This window comes from Mauremys mutica, chromosome 7, assembly GCF_020497125.1.
Source record: "Mauremys mutica isolate MM-2020 ecotype Southern chromosome 7, ASM2049712v1, whole genome shotgun sequence".
Classification (NCBI taxonomy): Eukaryota; Metazoa; Chordata; order Testudines; family Geoemydidae; genus Mauremys; species Mauremys mutica.
The window spans coordinates 12,413,581-12,434,549 of record NC_059078.1 but is presented as its reverse complement, the minus strand read 5'-3'; the positions used below and the strand labels follow the sequence as shown (position 1 = coordinate 12,434,549).

The 20,969-nt window shown below is 39.7% G+C and overlaps 1 protein-coding gene across 4 annotated transcripts in view; it reads right to left on the bottom strand.

Moving 5' to 3' along the window:
- CHL1 (cell adhesion molecule L1 like) overlaps window positions 1-20,969 on the bottom strand; it is a 189,096-nt gene that overhangs the window by 109,612 nt on the left and 58,515 nt on the right. The gene's annotated exons all lie outside the window — the stretch shown is intronic.

Below are 20,969 nucleotides of genomic sequence, written 5' to 3'. Positions count from 1 at the left end.
CCTTCAGAAACAATGATCCTGAGGATGTTTGGCTGCTGTAAAGGGGAGCTAATATCTAACAGAATTACATAACCAAAGGTCAAATTCTGCCCTGCTTTAAGATCTTGCAACTACATTGAAGTTATATGGGGATTGGGGGATGCAGAGCACAACATAGCCTAAGATGTTTCTAACTCAAGCCAGTGTTAACATATGCACTCTTCAATTTGCAACTGTCCTAACTTTTGCAACGGGGTATAAATACTTATTGTTCTTTACTGCACACATACACCTACTTTTCTCCAAGCTCTTTTTGGCTTGTGCACTGGCTGGCTTCATAAAGACGATACCACTCTTTTTATTAGAAAGGCCTGTATTATTCCGAAGTCATACAAACTCTCTAGAAAACACATTCTTTAGGAATAAATCTCTGTGTTTTAGCCCTGCCCAGTTACGAAGACTGTCTTAGTCCCTATTGATACAAAAGTCTAACTAGCTTTCGAGGGAGAGTGACCAAGAAAAGTCTTGGTGTTTTACAACCAGTGATACAATACAAATCCATCTTTGAAAAAAAAAAAAATATTGGCTACAATATATGCTTAGCCAGCTAATGTAGGATGAACCACTACAAGGCATTTTTAATTCAGAATGTGTATCAAATCTAACTAATGCCAAGTTACAGAAAACATACAATTTTATTTTTATTTCATAATTTGGTGAGTAAATGTACTGCTTACTAAAGTGAGAGAACTAATAGTACTGCCTTTAGGCACACACGCATAAAGTCATTGTACAGGCTTGCTAGCACAGCTCTAGGCTACTAGAAACTGCCAATCAAGTCAAATTTGTGCATGTGTGTGATTGAAATCACAAAAGAAAATGAAACAGGTTAACAAAATTAAGGATTGATCTCAACTCTCAAAAGATAAAAGGGGTAGGGCACTATTACATTTTGCCACCTAGCCCTGGCCCTCACGTAATAAGCAACGGCTATGATGGAGATAAACTAAACTACATCTGAAAAGATCAAATCAATATATGAAAGTTCAAAGAAATTGAAGAATATATAAGTAGGCACATCTCAGCACACATGTCATGGCCTGTTCAAGGGAGAAGACTGTTTATAAAAATGGAAGCATTTTTTTTCCTCCCACCAAAGAACAAAAATGTAAGGTGAAATAAAAGGACTATTTTCTATGAGTTTGCCTATCAACAGCTTTCTGCTCTTTTTCTGATTAGCAGCTCCTGCTGTAGCACCACCATAGTATGGGACTCCTTAAACTGCTCTATCCTGATAAGATCATATTTCACTGATCTCTTCCTATCTAAATGTCAAATATGAATGTCCTTTTACCAATATGGGTACAGTCAGGAGACACTCTGACATGTCAGTGAAAAGCACAGCCTGCTTTTTTGATAAAACAAAACCAAAAACCAAAAAGAGATACACGCTTCAATGTGCAACTGTCCTCAGAACAACCTTGCATGGTTTTCACAATGTCAAAACTTTCTTTGATGAAACTCCAAGTTCCTGACATTCCAGACCAAGAAGAAGGCAATTTTGACATACAAAAAATCCAAAGAAAAACAAAACAAAACAAAAAATCCAAAACATAAGGATATCTTCACCAAGGGCTCAAAAGCAAATCCACTGGGAGTTTGCAGGACTGGATGAAGATTTCCCTTGACTAATAAAGGTATACTATGATATTACAGACTTATGTTTGAAATAGGTGATTCTTGGATGATTGTTAATTTATTATGATTTGTCTCATCATTGAGTAAGCTGCCTATCCAATCCTCTTGCCACCTATGCCATATATTAAATATACAGAAATAAACAGCTGCATTCATCTAAAGAAAAAGAAAATAGGCCCTCCACTAATCCCGGCCGTCAGCTCACCCCTGCAGAGCTACTGAAATCTTGTCTCTTTGTAGTGCTGTTTAAATGATTAATTTCTTTCCTGTGCACCAGTGATGTACTGCAAGTGCTCCACTTGCTTAAAGGGGATTGGGAAATTTTCCCCACACTTCTGTTTCCTCCTTAGAAGGAAACTTGATTAGGACTCGTTATATTTTTACATGGAGGTGAGAAGGGGCATTCCACTGTTTCATGCCATTGGCTACTTGTGCCTGTCTCTGACTCTCTAACTAAATCTAGTGAGCAGTGGCATAAAAATTCTGAATTATTTGTTTTCAATATTCCAATTATAAAGAGACTTTTGCATTCTAACGCTGTGGTGTGTACAGGCAGACATAAAACAACAACAAAACAACCCACAGACTTTGGGTCAAGTCCCTTAAAAGCAGAAGAGATAAGAATGGTGATCTCAAAGAAAAAAATCTTGTTTCTTTTCTTTTTGATTGTAATAAATTCATCTCTTGTTTTCACCACTATCTCAACACGATCGGTAATGAGGGCTGTTGCCTGGTTTTGAGAATCTTCAAAATGCAAAGCATAAACTTTAGTAAATGACAGAAGTGTTCATGAGATTTTATTAATCTAATTGCCATTTAAACCTAATTCTTCATATTATACATCTAATTCTTCATATCTTATTGTACGCTATTCCATTAATGTTTCCAGCATGTAAGCCAATTACAAATCAAAGATATGAGAAATTACTTATCTTTATCTACTGTTTATGTATGCATAGGCATGTAATTTCAGAATAAATTAGCTTGTCTAATACTGCATTGCATCCGAGTACTCTCAGGCTACCTCTACACTACGAGCTGGGGTGTGATTCCTTTGCTCGTGTACACACATATGCTAGTTCTCACTGAGCTAGTGCAAGTATAAATAGCAGCGTACTACCATAACACATGTGCCAAGTACAAACCCGCCTGAAACCAGTGGGCATGTACTTGGCATGGCTCAGCCATACGTCCGCTGCCGCTACCAGCTAGCACGAGAATGTGTACACAAGCAGGGGAATGACACCCCATCATAGTGTACTGTGCTTTATCAGGCTACAGGCTTCCACTTTTCCCATCATTCATAGTTTCAAAAAAAATCATTTCCTTATAGGACTCTCATGCAAGAAAACCCTGAAAGAAAAGTCACTTTCCTCTAACACTGAACAAGGAACATTATTAGAATAAGGAAAACAGTATTATTCTCCAAAGCCATCTCTGTGTTTCACTGCATTTTCTCCCTCAAACTGTCTCCACTTCCCAACGTCCTGATATCCTGCTACAGTAAAAGAAATAGTATTCACAACCTCAGAGCCAAAAGGTCTTAATTCTAGATGATGGAATGTTAGATGTGAGCATTTAGAGTTACAGTGATCCAGTGTGTGTTTTGCAAATGATAGATGATAACTGATTGCAACATGAGCTGCAACAAACAACGTACCCGTCACGTATCCCCATGACCAAGCTACGATAGAAAACGCAGATAATATAAAGCATGAAACATTTGATGCCAGCAATCAGTGGCATTTGAGTACAAGTAAAACACTGGAGTCTCTTTGGATCTTCTCACAAGTCCAAATTTTCTTCCTGGCCTGTTTTCAGAAATGTTTGGGCAACTGCTGAATAAAAGACTCGGTTTTATGTCTAAAATGTTGCAATTCTTCCTTAGAGTTGAAATAAAGTAGTAGTGGACATGAGGACTGGAGGGGGGGAAGTCTGTTTGAAGGTTTGGGGCATAAAATTCATGTTTTCAAAACTGAAGTATGTCTTCACTGATATGAAGATGGATTTAAAGGGAAAGGGTTGAAATGTCAGTTAAACATACACGTGCAGCAGTCTGGCTCATATAAAAAAGGGGGTTCCCTCTGCATTTATTACATTATTATTACATTACCATGCAGACAGTTTAACTAGGACAGTATGAACATCTATCATGGTGACTTATCACCAGGGATGAGTTAATCATATAGGAAATTTACCCAAAGAGCTCAGATATTATTTCTACTTAGTCAGACAAATATTACTTCAGGGATATTCCCCATCAAGGAGTGCAGGGATGCCCGAGCTGCATAAATTGGGGAATCTCAATAGGAGTACAGAGGTTATTTTTACCTCTGTAATTGGCATCAGTGCAACTGGTTCTGGAATACTGAGTCCAGTTCCAGTGACCACAATTCCAGAAGGATGTTGACAAATTGGAGACGCTTCAGGGTAGAGCCATGGGGATGATTAAAAGTATTAGAAAACATGTGATAGCCTCAAGGAACTCAATCTATTTAGCTTAACAAAGAGAATGTTAAGGGGTGACTCGATTATAGTTTGTAAGTACCTACAAGTGGAACAAATATTTAATAATGAGCTCTTCAGTCTAGCACAGAAAGCTAGAACATGATCCAAGAGCTGGAAGCTGAAGCTAGACAAATTCAGACTGGAAATAAGGTGTACATTTTAAAGAGTGAAAGTAATTAAGCATTGGAGCAACTTCCAAGAGTCATGGTGGACTCTCCGTGACTGAAAATGTTTAAATCAAGATTGGAAGTATTTCTAAAAGACATGCTCTAGGAATTACGTTGGGGAAGTTCTGTGGCTTTTCTTATACAGGAAGTCAGACTAGATGAGTTAAGTCAGACGTGTTACAAAAATTCCAAACAAAAATGCTAGACTCAGACTTAACTGTGGAGCTGCTATCATGCCTCCATAGTATATATGTAATCACATGATTAATTTTATTAATATGTCACATTATTTAATATTAATTCTCCATCTCTGAGAACCCTTAATACTTGATTATTTATTGTATTTTTCATCAAATGATAGAACTTATTTCAAGAAGTACTGTTATTATGGCTTAGTACCTGACATAATTAGGGTGACCAGACAGCAAGTGTGAAAAATCAGGACAGGGGTTGGGGGGTAATAGGAACCTATATAAGAAAAAGACCCAAAAATCGGGACTGTCCCTATAAAATTGGGACATCTGGTCATTCTAGACATAAGGCTTACTACTATTAGTAGTTCCACTGAAGCCAACTTAATTTGTCAATAGCACTACTTGTGGTACTAAACACCTATTTGCTGCTTCTGGTCTATGTTAAAAATGTAGACGTCTGTGGATGGTCAATTTACTTGGAAAGAATATGTCCTTCATTCTACATAAAAGAAAAGTCTAAGGATATATCAATAGTGACAAGTTAATTAATTTTACCACTTGATATACTAGTATGCAGAGAAACAAGTCAGACCATTGGAATAAAGGAATCAACTACCTAGTTAAGTGTCTGCAGTACTGCAGCTAAGCCATTGTGCAAACCAAATTGTTAGTTTGCTGTACAGTAGTGACATATTTCACTGCAGAAGGCAATATGTGCAATCTCCCTACGTGGAGATCAAAAAACTAATAAGAAATTCCTTTTCACTTTGACATGAAGAAAGTGAAGCTCAGATATGCTTAGAAAAAGTGTGACATAAAAAAAAATGTTGTAAGACCAATGTTTTAGTTATAGTTATAGTGTTATAGTTCCAGGCCAACAAGCTGTATTTATATTGATCATTTATATTGATCTTCAGGCATTAATGTTTAATGATTTCTTGCATAGTATCAATGGACAATATTTTCCCCTAACCATTTGTCTTTGGATCAAATAATTAAGTCTTTATTCAATTTTTATTCAGCCTTTTCTCTAGCAAAATTCCCACTGAACTAATGCTGGAGAAAGGGTTAAAAAAACAACTGAAAGAGAACTTCAAAATTTCACGCTTTATTTGACTATCTATGGGAAATAGCCCTCTGTCTAAGCACCTGATTGTCCTCTCATGAACACAGGGTTTACTTCAATGTAATGTCACTGATTTCAATGGAGTTGCTATACACCAGTATAACTAAAAACATATATAACACAAGATGTGACAGCTCAGGAAATGAACAATCATGCTATTTTACTCTGAAATATCCAAGAACTAGTTATGACTGTGTTCTGAGTAAGGCTATTACAGAACTGACTAAGACTGTGATGCATGTGATTATATGGTTTTTGCTTACATCTTGTGGAAACATGCCTCAAAAATGTAGGTGGCATTTGACTATACTTTGTAGTTCAAATCGCTTTGTACTGACACAGTAGGACAGTCTGTTCCCCTGCACTTACCTACAGACAAATATGAATACCTCAAATCAAACAACATTCACAATCTGATGGGAAGGATTTAAGATGAAAAGTTAAATGAAATATGGCTGTGAAGAAATGAATGACTGAGATAACCGTCCATAGATAATTAAAGGGTGTGAACACCAGGCCCAGAAAGTCATTATGGCACTGCACTGTCTTCCCCATCCAATGCCACTATCACTCCTGTCCCATTTATACATATGTTTAACCCACTGATTAATACAAAACACGGTCCTCTCATGTAATAATTGGAGATATACCAATCTCCTAGAACTGGAAGGGACCTTGAAAGGTCATCAAGTCCAGCCCCCTACCTTCACTAGCAGGACCAATTTTTGCCCCAGATCCCTAAGTGGCCCCCTCAAGGATTGAACTCATAACCCTGGATTTAGCAGGCCAATGCTCAAACCACTGAGCTATCCCTCTCCCCAAAGGCAAACTGATGAATTGATTACATATGCACATAGAAAATACGATATGTTCTGCTATACCAGGTTGTCTGTTCACATTCATATGTCACCAGACTTGCTTCTGGAAGCCCCACCACATAAGCCATTTAAATTTATGCTGGGCATAGTTCTCAAAGATATATTGTAGGGAAAAGCCCTGCAGCTGGAGGAGGTTTGGCCTAGGCGACCACATGGCAGTCCTCTCCATCTAGAACTCTAATTGTACGCACAAAATATATGATCATACACAAGCCTATACATATCTATGTATGACTTAATTAAGAAAGTAGGGGACTGAATGGACCAGAAGTGACACCCATTGAACCCTTAACTTGTAAATCAAATTCAAATTCAGAGAAATGTGGAGCAGAAAGAGGGTTTTTCAAGTTACTGCCTATTAATAGCTAGGAAGTTGAATATTCATTATTTCCAATCCATTTAATGTTTTATTGCACAGTCTATAATGAAACAGGAAATTGGCCCAATAATTCCTAATCACATAAGTGATGTGCAAGCAGAAAGGCTGTAAATTGGACCAAAACAAATGCTCTTCTTGGATTGGGTAACTTTATGTATAAGCATCCAGCTGTGGTCATTCTCAAGTGCAATGATCCAATATACATGGGTAAAATTTGCTTGTATGCTCAAGACTACTACAGAGAAGGATGATCTAGGGTACAATTTTCAAAAATGCCCAAATGACTTAGGATCCTAAGTCCCATTTAGATTCCTAAATCACTTGAGTGCTTTTGAAGATTTTACCTCTTGTGTCTAAGGCATAGTCTGTGATTCAGGAAGGCTGAATTCAATTCCCTGCTCTTACCCAAACTTCCTATGTGATCTTGGGAAGTCTTTTAATCTCCTAGTGCCTCAGTTTCCCATCTTCTGCTTGTGTGTTATAGACTTTTCTCCCACCTTTTGCTTGTCTTATCTATTCAGACTGGTCGCACTGCAGGACATGGACTGTCTCTTACCATGGGTACGTCTACACTGAAGCGAGGAGGTATAATTCCTAGCTTGGGCAAATGTACACATGCTAGCTATGATCAAGGTAACACTTTAAAAATAGCAGTGTGGCCAACTGATGCTAGATACATACCTGAGCAGCTGGACTGAGCTGCTGTGACCACGTCGCTGATTGAGTTAACACATATACGTCTAATCAAGCTGTGAATTACACCTCTCAACTGCAGAGTAGACATACCCTATATGTCTGTAGAGTGTCCAATATAATGAGGTCTTAATTTCAATGGGACACTTAGGGGCCATTGTAAATAATAATAATAATAATACATAATAATGACAAGTTCCACTTCAGCCTTATTTGATTAATGAAATGGGATTTAAGTGGTGTATAGACCTCATGAATTTCATCCTGTGAGCCTACCATGTCTGAAAATCTGGCCCTTTAATGTTCAAATAAAAGGATGACATTTCATACATTTGTTAAAATATTGGCATATGTAACTCATGACATCATTCTTGCCACAGGCAGTTAACACTACAAAGAGATTTAAAGAAAGGCTGGTTGATGTCTGTGTTCCTTTTGTGACTGTAAACAGATGGATCTGTAGAAGAGCGTACTGACTTGGAAGCAATAGGAAGAAGAATTAAGAATATTCAATAATGTGAATTTTCCTGGAAAAAGAGAGCAATACAGCTCTTATTTCCAGCATGTGAAGTAACACCTCAGTATCAGTCCCACTTCCCCAGAGACCAGCATCCATCCATATGAGAGTGTAGATTGTATACTCTTGGTAAAGAAGCAACTGTGGAATGGCTATAATGCAGCATTCTGGGGAGGAGTAGCTTTTGAAACTTCATCACTTTCAGGGCCAGCAGCCCTGGGCCTCTATTACAGCAAGTGTGACTGGAGGTGCTTATCAAAAATCATTTTAAAAACTAGATGTACATGACCATCCACTCAGGCTCCTAATACTTATTACTGCTAAAGGATGACTATGAATCCACATGTAGCATGACACTGCTTAGCTGAAAGTCTTGCGGGTTCTGATTTCTAAAGGAGCCATTGCTGCTGAGGAGACAGGAGGGGAAGTACAGAAAATCAGGGGGGATGGCAGGAGCTCCTCTCTTCCCTACCTAACACGTTCTTCCTCAGAGCCACATGGTGGAACTCACATTGGCCTGCACCTTACTCATTTTTAAGTCTCATTCATGTCAATAGGCCTATTCATGGATTAAGGTCCTACCAAATATGAGTAAAGGTATCACTCTCTGGCCCTCAGTCAATAGCTTTATGGGAACATTGATAACATAGCAACTCCTCACTGTCTCTTTCACCCGCTGCTCTGACAATCAAGCAGAGCGAAGATTTTTGCTGTTCCTCAGTCCTTGAGCCTTTTCTCTGCCCTCCCTCTCCTGCCCAGGCCTCCAGCAACAAAAACGATATGGACCTGATCCAAAGAGCCATTCAAAAAGCAGAGGTTATGCTGATAAGAAAGCCTTGTGGGACGTAAATGAATTTCAGATTAGCAAGAATTTTAGTAACGTTGGTTCAGATCATCAAGGTTTTATGATACTGTACTTCTGTTCAGTTATAGTTCTTGATCATTTATTATGTGGCACAACCTGGGAGTGCAGATCTGTTTTGCATATACCATTAAATGCAAGAGCATTTAGTAATAAGACTCTCTAGAGACAGTATTACCAGAGATTATGGACTAATTTGGCCGAAGATGTCCCTTGAGACTCTCATTGCCTCAACAGAGGAGACAGGCTTGACGAGTATAAGACATAGTAATAACAGAATTCAAGAAAGCTTTCTACATTTGGAGTCTATATTTACTAAACTGGTCTCTAATCCCTAATAATTTATTTTATTTGTATTAACAGATTATTGAATCAATGTTTGCTTTTTCGATTGTGCATACCATTTCCTTAATGTTTCTTTTAAATGTGGTTACATAGTATTTCTTAATGCTTACATCTTTATTTTTCTCTTAGAAATACTTCTTAATACACTAATAGCCTAATTAACATTTTTATGCTAATTAAACCCAGGTCTTGCAGTCCTTACACCAATAAAACTACGAGAGGTCACACAGGTTTGAGTCCTTAATCTCTCTTTTAAATATAGATAGATAGATCATATTTCATTTAATCATATGAATATTTATGTTTCAGCGGTTTGAAAGTTCACTATCAACCTGAAAAGCAGCATATGTTAGAGAAAATTCAGTGCTGTCTGTAATTATACCTCATAAAAAAGGACAAAGGAAGTAAACTTCTAGTTTACAAAACCACTAATAGGGAAAAAAAAGGAATTTATTAATGTATAATAAAGCCTTTGGTAGATCAATGTTACAAATCCATTTAGACACACACCCATTCAATACAAAAGAAATAATAAATAATATATTACATATTTTGTTTTAAATGGATGTGTGTCTAGCTAGATTTGTAACATAACTCTACCAATGTCTTTATTATAAGTTAATTTTTTTTTCTATTTTCCTTATGGAGGAATATTTCTGGAAATGGAGGCTCAAGCCAAATCCTCACAAAACAACAGTCACTGCATTCCATCTTGAGAACAGGAATGCTAAGCGCACCCTAAAAGTGACCTTCGGCGGCAACAATGTGTGATACAACCCTACTCCTACCTATCTTGGTGTAAAGCTGGTTTGCTTGCTAACCTTCCATGACCATCTGAAGAAGCTGCCAAGATGAAGACAAGGGTCAACCTGGTCCAGAAACTGGCAAGCACAATCTCAGGAGCATCAGTATCAGTGTTATGGACACCAGCAGTGACTCTTGTATACTGGAGCCGAATATTGTGCACCAATATGGATCAAAAATAGCCATATTCGACTTGTTGATGTCCAACTGAATACTGGATTGTGGTGTATCACTGGAACCCACAAGTCAACCCCAACACCTTGGTTGCCAGTGCTGTTGCCATGATACTGCAACCCTTTGGGAATTCCAGAGGATTGTAGAAAATGAATGTCTTCCCATCCACCAGGACCGTAACAATGTCCCTCACCACCGCCTGAAGTCACATAAGCCCTTTTGGACCCACGCTTTTAACCTGATAAAGTTTGGAAAGCCGAATGGGGTTCAGAAGTCACAAATAAACACCTTGTGAAAGACCTGATGGCTTCGATCTCCCACAAAGCTCATAGGCATCCCTAAACCATATCTGCACAGTTTTATATTACACAACAGTCAAAGAGAAAAAAATTGCAGTCAAGCAATGTTAAATTTATAACAAAAGATGCAAATACCCAAAGGGGGATTTTTGCCTTTTTTTTTTTAAATCTAGATTTGGATTGCATTAGCTATGTCCAGATCTGTCCTAATCCAGGAATTAACTCAGAAAACCAACCTGAATATATACATATTTTTACATTCTTGTTCTGTACATCATTAATTTACTGTGCTTGCTTAGTGTGTAAAAAAGTGCGAGGAGTCTACATTATTGTAAATTTTCTGTATGACTCTGTGTTTAGACGACTATGTTCATAGGTTTCTGGTGGGGAACTGAGAACCCCGTTGTGTCAAGCACTGTCCCCATGCCATATAAAATATACCAAGCGTGAATACCCACACATGCAAGCTTAAATTTGCTCTCTACAAGCAGTCATGTGAAGAAAACCCAGTTGTCCCAATGTTCATGGAAAGTGAAACAAAGTTATTTAAGAAAATCAACTGAATAGTCATGGCAGTTTTTGTGGTATTTCCCTAGCCAGACGACTTCATCCTACTTCCATGGAAGTAAATGGAAAGACTCCCATTAATCCAACAGTGCAGGATCAGGCTATTAGCATGCACACATATATGTGCCTAGGCACAGGATTTTAAAGAAGCGTCTCACCACTTGCATCTTGTTGTCTCAGTGGAGAATTGTCAACATAGTATTAAAGTTATAGGAAAAATAGAAAACTGACTGAAATACTTTTCCACGGAGAAATATGCACAATTCAGTGTTTTCTAGAAGTTCTATTACAATAAAAAGCAATTATGGAATATAGGTTTATATGTCATCCAATTTCATAAGAATTCAAGTCAGATTTTTCAGGCAAAGACAAAGGAAAAAAATAAATTATATATATATATTTAGTGCCAAAGTGGTCTCTGTATTATTCATCATCATATATGCACTGACAGATCCAAAATAATTAGTATTACTCACATTAATTAAGTTATGCAATTTCCCTGCCTAAAAGAGAAACACAAAGAAATGCAAACTAATTATACACTGATCACACGCTCTTCTGTCAAACTGTATCTGTAACCTCAAATTTTTCTCTCTGTGAATGTTGCATAAGAAAAACGAATGTCATCCAGGTGCCTAGTTGTACTAGAATGCTGCATTATGCCCTACATCTAGGAAGTTTGACTTCACAGAGAGATACTGCATATCAAAATGTTAATGCCGAGAAAGAGGAGATTATTCTCCTAGATAGGATATGAGGCTGCCTGCTGAAAATGTCACAGAAATGTACAATCCCTAGCTCACAGAACAAGGACTCCCCTGAACTGCGCTAGAGACATACTGCATAGACTATGAGAGAAGATCAAAGATCATTTATAGTGTATAGGGATTAAAATTGGCACTGACAAATTAAAAGAAAGTGATGAAATTTTTGGTTGATTATTTACAGCTTAGCCAAAGCTCAGAACCTGCAGAAACCACTTCATTTCTTCCTTCCCGCCCAGAGTCCCCTCAATTGTTGCACCCTTTGGGAACCCAAATGTGATTCCAGTGGACACAGAACCTATCTCACACTCAAAAACCATTGCTATTAGCATGCCTCTTCCTTCTAATGCCAAACCCTATGCCAACTCACATTTAACCACTTAGAGTGTGCCCAAGAGGATATGAATACCAGTCACAAAACTCTGAAATCCCAGCTACTTGATAGCAGTTTGCACTGCAACGTTCAAGGAAAACCCCACAGTACCCAAGATTTCCCACCAGGCCTCAGGGATTGCAGTTGTGTCTTGACACACTGAGAGTTACTTTAAGTGGTGTATTCTGGCCAATAGTGAGGTTTCCAAACCTGTTGTAACACCCTTGTTCCCAATCTTATGAGGCCAAAGGCAGAAAGAAAGAGACTTAATAGTGAGTGGGGGGCAGTCCATAGGGATTGGGTAGGGAGGTCCAGCAAGTACTGGAGAAGATGCGATCCAAAGATTTGGCTTCTGTTTAGAGGATTGGAGGTTTGTTCAGACACTACCTTTGCCCAAACTAGCAAAATAATGCAGAATATTTTGTGCATAGATGTTCTTAGGTCATCTTCTCTCTCTTCAGTTTCCTGTAAAGTGAAATTATTCTTGCTGATTTTGCTTTCAGTTCTCCTAAGACGTGAAAATCTACTGACATCTAACCTTTAGAAAAGACATTTTTTTATCTTGAGATTAAGGCCCTGAAGCATCATTTAATGGGTTTTCCATGAAGAAGAATGTATCTGAAGCAATTTTCTCTGCTTGTAATTTGCAGGGGGGAAATACTCTATTAGTACTATGGTAAACATACATCTGCAGAATGTAAAGCGATCTTCTGTATAAGTATCTGAATTCCAGGCTGTGAAATGGGGAAGTGAAATATATGTTATCAGAGACAGATGTGATTTAATATCTGAAAATATAAAGAATTCTACAATGGCTATGGAGATTCCACCTTTCCCTCCCTAAGTCAGGGCAAAATAAAAGATATTAGATGAGTCTTGTATTTTTTCTATTCAAACATTTCTGTTAAAATATCAGAAATATACTGTCTATTTCATGTCCTGTATTACACTGCCTAAAATGTCTGATATCTTGACTATAAAGCCATATCCACTTAGACCTGGGTCTTAAAATTAGATTTCATAACTTAAGAATGATGGGTTCTGGTCAATATTTGGTTGGGTCACCTATAAGCAAAACCAAACATACTTATAGAAGTGTTGATATTGATTCTGTAGGGGTCGCTCCTCCAGCTGAATCAGCACTGAACCTATGGTGACAGACTGACAATAACTTGCAATATCCTGAATGAACTTTATCTAATTAAGTTTAACGTCTTTGGAGCCCATAGTATTAAGAATGCAATTGTGTAGTGCATTATATCTGGACGGTATTAGGAACTCCAAAGGAGTTTTTGGAACAATAGGTGTGAAGTGGATTTCCTGGGGAATGCAAATGACCCACTTCAAATCCTCCCTTTTCAAGCTACCACCAGGGGAGGAAAACCCATTGTCTATTAATTCCAGGAGCAGGTGAATTCCAGATCAAAGACCCCTGAACTATATAAAAGGTGGAGTAAACATGAACCTGTGTTTATCAGGTCAGAGTTTGCTTCAAACTATGGGGTGGGGGCTGGGGAGATGCCTATGTCATCCCAGACCAATCTTTGTTTCTTGATATCCCATATACCCTCTTTAAAGGGCACCTTTAATCTGTGTCAAACAACTGAATTCAGGGCATTAAATGGGTCCTCTTATAACGTAAGTCCTTTACTCTTTGTGTCACTATTAGCATGAAGTGAAAATATCTATCATCCTTTCGCAAACAAAAACCTATATACATTCAATTTCTTTAACCTTTCCTCTTCAACCATATTCTCCAGTTCTTATTACTTTGGCTGAGCAGTGATTCTTTTTGATGTATTTTATAGAATGAGGGCACAATATGTATGCTCTTCCTCAGGGCACCCTCTTGCTCCCAATGAAGGCAGTTGGACTTTGGTCACTGACTTCAATGGGAGTGAACTCAGGCTCATTCATTCAAACTCCCTACTCTGAAAAGACAGTTTAGTTATTTTCAAAGTGTGAGAACACAAAATGGACCAGAGTAAAGAGGAAAATTAAGCTCAAGTTAGTCTAATGCTGAACAATCCCCTCCTAAGCTCCCCACTCTCCTCCTCACGTTTTAATACTTTTTGCACAAAACAAAAATTAAGTTTCAGGTCTACGAATTGCAAGTAAACTACAAGGAGTCCATTGGCTACAGTTCTAACATGGGAACGACAAAAAATATGTCAAAAGCATTAACATTATAGAAGGAGATGAGTGGCTATGCTTGTCTTCAAGCCCATTTGCTAAAGAAAGCATTTAATAATGACTGGCATCTAGAGCTGGTTTCCCTTGTGAATAGTGGCATACTGTGCAACAAGCGAGAAAAAGTTTTGGAAGCACTTTCTTAACATTGCCATTTTTGTGCCTCTTAATGATTCCTCTGTATTAATAGGAATTGTACTATATGCTTTATTAAACTGCACTTTCTAAAATATTATTTTAAAGAGTAATCCCACTCCTGTTGACATCCATGGCAAAACTCCCATTGTATCAATAAAAGCAGGACTGGGCTCGAAAACTTTACTGTTGGGCCCCTTTAAACCAATACCTAAATTGAAAAAAAGCTTCCAGTTTTGTTTTTCTTTTTTTTTAATAGCCAACATACCCATTGTACCTTCAATTCATTGCTTCTGTGGTCTACCAAAAGGCAGCAAACTCCTAATAAATAAAACCACTGAAGGAAACTATTTTCAATTATGACGGTAACTTATAATAGAGCATGTTGGGAAGGATTTACAAGACATTAAACACAATGCTTTATTAAAAACCAAAGGCCAGATTATGTTCTCCATTTCCCCAGTGAAAATCCAGAGTAACTCCTCTGAAGCCAGTTGATTAATAACAGTGAAACTGATTTGATTGAGCTTTCTTTCATATTAGAAGAAAAGTTTTATAATTTAGTAAATTAAACTCAAATCTACTCTCTTTCTTGACTGAGGGTATGTCTACATTGCTTGCAGTTCATCGACACATACCTAAGCTAGCTTTCATTTAGCTAGCTTGGGTATTGGAGCAGTGAAGCTGCAGCAATACATACTTCATCATGGACCAGTGCCCGTAATTCATTACCCAGAATTCCAGGCAAGTTTGAAGAACCTGTGCTGAAACACATGCTGCTGCAACTTCACTGCTCTGGTACCCAAGCCAGCTAGATCAAAGTTAGCTCAGCTATGTCTACACAAACCGCAATCACACCCTGTGGTTGCACTGTAGACATACCCTGTGGGGCAGCACTTTCATTCAGCTTGAAAACTGAAACTAGTGCAGAAGGTGGCAGTTTGCCTGTTAAATGGTGTGTCATGCCATGAGCACATGACTCCAAAATCTTCATTGGCTGGCTGTTAATTTCCAGGTAGAGTTTAAAGGGTTCGTTCTTACTCATTAAACCCTATGGGTCTTCCAACTCCCACTGAAATCAACTTCAATGGGCGTTAGATCAGGCCCCAAGGGTAAGTCTACATGCAGCTGGGAGGAAACTTCCCAGCCCAGGTAGACAGACTCACACTAGTGGGGCTAAGGTTAGTAACTGTATAGATGGTTGTGGCCCATGGGGCAGCTCGGGCTTGCAAGTCCACCCGACTCTCTGGGTCTGAGCTCAGGTGGCTAGTCAAAGTCTCTGCTGGAGCCACAATATCTACACAGCTATTATTAGCTCACTAGCTAATGCTCCACCAGTGTGTGTCCATCTACCTGGGCTGAGAGGCTCTCTCCCAGCTGCAATGTAGACATACCCTAAATGACATAGAACCTGGCTAACTGAAAGCTGCCGCTCCTTTGCTTTAGGAGGGTTCTCCTACTCTGGAATTCACTCCCTGTGTTTGCTCAGACTAAGCTCAAATTCCTTGACTTTTAGAGTAAGCTGAAAATCTTAACGGGAAAGGCTGGAGACTTCTCTTGGGAATGTGGATCTTTATCTGAGGGGATTTCTTTTTGGGGAGTGCTGAGATAGGCAAAATTTGGTTTCACTTAAAAGGGCTTCTGTGGTGTGGAGAAAATTGGGCTATTTTTTCTGTTAGTTGGACTGTATTATTATGTTGAGGGATCCTACAGCCTGCTATTGCTTTACTCTATGTCTAAATTAAAACAAAGCAATATTATTAATATATTTTTATATAAATTACAGAAATGTAAAGAAATATCAACATACTGTAAAGAACAATCCTACAGTGGCAGGGCTATTGACTAGATGATCACCTAGGTCTTTTTCATCTCTAACTCACATGATTTTATGATACCACCTTTAAAAAATTAAGAGGAAGTGAAAGACTGAGCACTTTTTATACTATCTTCATAAAGCATTCTTCAGAGGGTACATTTCCCCAACTAGTTCACCCATAGCCAGTATCCAGCAACAAAGACTGACTCAACTTTGAGACTTAATCATTAACTAGAAATCACATAATGGGAAATTAATGCTTGCCTAATATGAGAAGTTTCATAGGCCCCATGCTCATAGGCCCCTATTTGTTCATTAATATTCAAACAACAGATTCTGAGCAGAAACAGTATGTCTTTGTTTTTCAGTATGGCACATTCAAGATACAATGCTGAGTGCTTTATTATTGGGTGTTTCTCTCACTACTAGCAGAGAGCCAAGATTACTCTTATGATGACAGGGAGAGTAGCTAAGTGGTGATTTTCAGACACTGGAGATTGTCAGATGACTGGTTACCAGAAACTATTCATTTCATAGCAGCTTCATCCGAGTTCTCAGCACATACACACATCTCCTTTGTACTTTCTGTTCTCACATCTCAGGGCTTTCCAACAGTCCCTCTTTTAAATTTAGCAAGGCAACAATCCTGATGACATGCAAGAATACCCGGAGCATCTGTCAAGTACTTCTTAATGTTATGCAGCAGATTACAGAAAAACAATCCCTTCAAAAAAGCCCACCTATTATAGCTGGAGGAGTCATAATAGTATCCAAGTTCTTCAATTTAATGAGGTACCATCACTTAGGGATGACTCTTAATACACATCTATAAGCAAATAATTCACTTCAAATGTATTCATATGGAAATTTGGCTTTCCTTTTCAGTATATTAAATAAATTGTATCTAACTTCAGCAATTAAATGGTTATAAAGCTGTATTTTCACTAAACTCTAACGCAGGACCAAACCACAACCACACTGGAGGGGAAGAAGATAGGTTCAAACCACTTTTATTAGAGGCTCTCTCTTTCAAGCTACCATTTCTCCAAGAGGGCTCAACCAATAATTCACTGGTACTCTATAAAACTTTAACCCCAGCAGAAAAGTGTATAGAAACCAACTCCTTTGTCATAGGATGAGACTAAAGAAATACACAGAACAAGATATCTGTAAAAGTTCATTTTCTCTACCCACTCAGGTTTCAGAGTAGCAGCCGTAGTAGTCTGTATCCGCAAAAAGGACAGGAAAGCCCACGAAAGCTTATGCTCAAATAAATGTGTTAGTCTCTAAGGTGCCACAAGTACTCCTGTTCTTTCCACCCACTCAGTAATCTTATTTTATGCATTCAAGGAGGACTATCACATTTTTACGCACCAAATCAATGAACAAACCTCAAATACAAATGAACCATGATTCTTTCATATAAAGAATAGGAGAATTTTTTTTTATATGTAGGCTCGCAAGAAGAGAATTTATGTAAAGAAATATATGAAAATGATGACAACTTTTAGAAAATGCCTGTCTTAAGAGCAAGACAAGGTGGATAAGGTAATATCTCTCACTGGACCAACTTCTGTTACTGAAAGAGACCAGGTTTCAAGCTTCAGGTCAGACTTGCAAAAGAGTTGTGTAGCTCATAAGCTTGTCTCTCTCATCAACAGAAGTTGGCCCAATAAAAGATATTCTCACCCACCCTGTCTCTCTCATATCCTGGGACCAATACAGCTACAACAACACGGCAAACAACAATGGAAAATATCTTAGGAGCCTAAGCCCCATTTTCAAAAGATACTTAGACATTAAGGGGCTAGATCAGAGGTGGGCAAACTACAGCCCGCGGGCCACATCCGGCCCGCAGGACCGTCCTGCCCGGCCATTGAGCTCCCGGCCGAGGAGGCTAGTCCTGGGCCCCTCCCACACTGTCATCTCTTCCCCGCAGCCTCAGCTCGCCGTGCCACCAGCACTATGGCCCGTCGCTTCTGACGGGCAGTGTGGCTGGCTCCGGATGGGCAGTGGGGCTGCGAGCTCCTGCTGCTCTGAGCGGCATGGTAAGGGAGCAAGGAGCAGGGGGGTTGGATGGGGTGGAGGTTCTGGGGGGGCGGTCAAGAGACAGGGAACAGGGAGGGTTGGATAAGCGTGGGAGTTCTGGGGAAGCTCAGGGCAAGGGGGTGGATAGGGGTTGGGGCAGTCAGGGGACAGGGAGCAGGGTGGGTGGGATATGGGGTGGGGTTCCGGGGGGCGGTTAGGGGTAGGGGATCGCAGGAGGGGGCGGTCAGGGGACAAGGAGTGGGGGAGGGGGTTGGATGGGTCAGAGGTTCTGAGGGGGGCAGTCAGGGAGCGGATGGGGGCAGGGGCCAGTCTCTTTGGGGAGGCACAGCTTTCCCTACCCGGCCCTCCATACAGTTTTGCAACTCCAGGCCAAAAAGTTTGCCCACCCCTGGGCTAGATCCACAAATAGGACTCAGATGCAGTGTTGCCACACTTAACTTTTAGGCCCCTTTCCATCTAGGAGAATCCACAGTCCTGAACTAGGCTCTTAGGCTTCCTGTACAATGCATGGGAAGAATTAGGAACCTAAGAATGGGATTCACAGAAGCCAGCATGCTGAGCATGGAGCTGCCTATACTACAGTAGGAAACGTTGAGGAGAAAGGTGGGACCTAAGCCGTACCCCAAAAGGGAATAAGGCATCTAACAGAAGGTGTTCTGCCACCAGGAGTTAGGCTCCAAAGCCAGGCTAGTCCTTTCTCACAAAAAATGAAGGAGGAGGAGCAGCTGCTGGTGGTGCCCACCCCTTATACCCAAAATCTCAGCATACCTGGAAGGCAGGAGACCCAGGTTCAAGTCCCTCCACATCCCTGAGGTGGAGCAGAGACCTGAAGCCACATTTCCCACTTCCTAGGAATGCCCTAACCTCTGAGCTATATGGTATTCGGGGGGGGATTGCATCTCTCTCTCTCCTGTTCCAGCCCCTACTCCAATCAATATTTAAGTATTTCATACACAGTGGAACAGCTTCAATAGGCGAGCTTGAGAAAGACTCCTCCTGGACTTTCAGTGAGACTTAGGAGCGTAAGTGCCTGAGGGTTAGATTTACAAAGGTATTTCGGCACCTAGAGAGACAAATATGAGCCTAATGGAATTGACAAGAGTGCCTAAACAGGTTAGGTACCTAACTCCTATTAAGTTATTGGCCTTCACACAGCTGTGCAATGGGAAGTGTGGGGCAGAGGAGTGGAAGAATATAAGGAGCCTGCCTCATCCCCATTCTGTGTGTTCACCTAATGGCCAGGCACAACTGCAGTTCTTATTCTCAGGAGAGCACAGGGATCCTAAGTCCCTCCTCACCTGGGCACACTTGGTGTCCCATAAAGGGCAAGGAGGGGCATGTGTAAGTCAAGGTCATAGCTCTATTCCCCAATGCACGCGAGGTGGTGAAAAACTACAACCCACAAAAGAGTGTGGCAATGAAAGAGCAGTCTCCATGCACCTGGGAGCCCCTTCGCTCCAAGCATCCTGGATCTCTGAGATGCTTCAGCTGGGTCAGGGCTATCATTAGCCCACAGTGACAAGCAGAATTCTTATAAAGGGTAGAGGATAAAGGGTCAGAAAAACAACTGCCTCTTCCACGTTTTCCTGCTGTCTCTTGCACCTACATCTTTCCCTCTTCTTCTCCAGGTGGGAAAGCAGAAAGGGAATGGTAAATCCTAAATGCCTAATCCTGCATTGTCTGTGCACCCATAAATACCTGTGTAACCAATGGGAGCTTTGAGCGTGCAAGGAATACTGGGCCAGATTCTAAGGGACAAATCCTCCCTGCATGGAACTCCTATAGTCTTCAGGGGGGAGCTCTGCACGCACAGGCAGCTTTGGATGACTGGCTCCTAGCTGCCGACTGTAGGGCCGTTTCTATAGAAATGATAATATTTGACTGTATTGATGGACATGCTATGTTTGCTTTCGAAAGAGTGAATCTCACAGAACGCATTGCATGGGAATAGACATTTTCTCTTTATTAGAATTACTAAGACTTATTGGGGCTTTTTTGACACACGAGTCTGCACCATTTTAACGAAAGATGTGTTTTTAATGAAACTAGTGCACGTTTGTGAGTCAACTTCATCCAATAGAAGCTGAACTGACACATGAGTGTATACACAGAGTTTTGCATCTGTTTAAAAACAAAGTTAAACTGCTGGAACATCAGTACACGGACAAGGCCTTAGATTGTTAATTACTGCAGATGTGACTTTTTGTATATAGGTCTTTTTTATTAATGTACACTAGTCACAATTACCACAAGACAGCAAAGCTGCTTCTATCTACAGCTTATTTATTATTATTATTACTCCTACTGATGTAAAAGCCGACTATTTGGTGTGAGGAGCAAATCCATATGGGAACAATGAACTGTGAAAAGATGGAGGAAAAATATGTCCACTTATACACACATTAAGCTGTGTAACTTTTGGATAAAATCCTGATTTAATTTGCTGTAC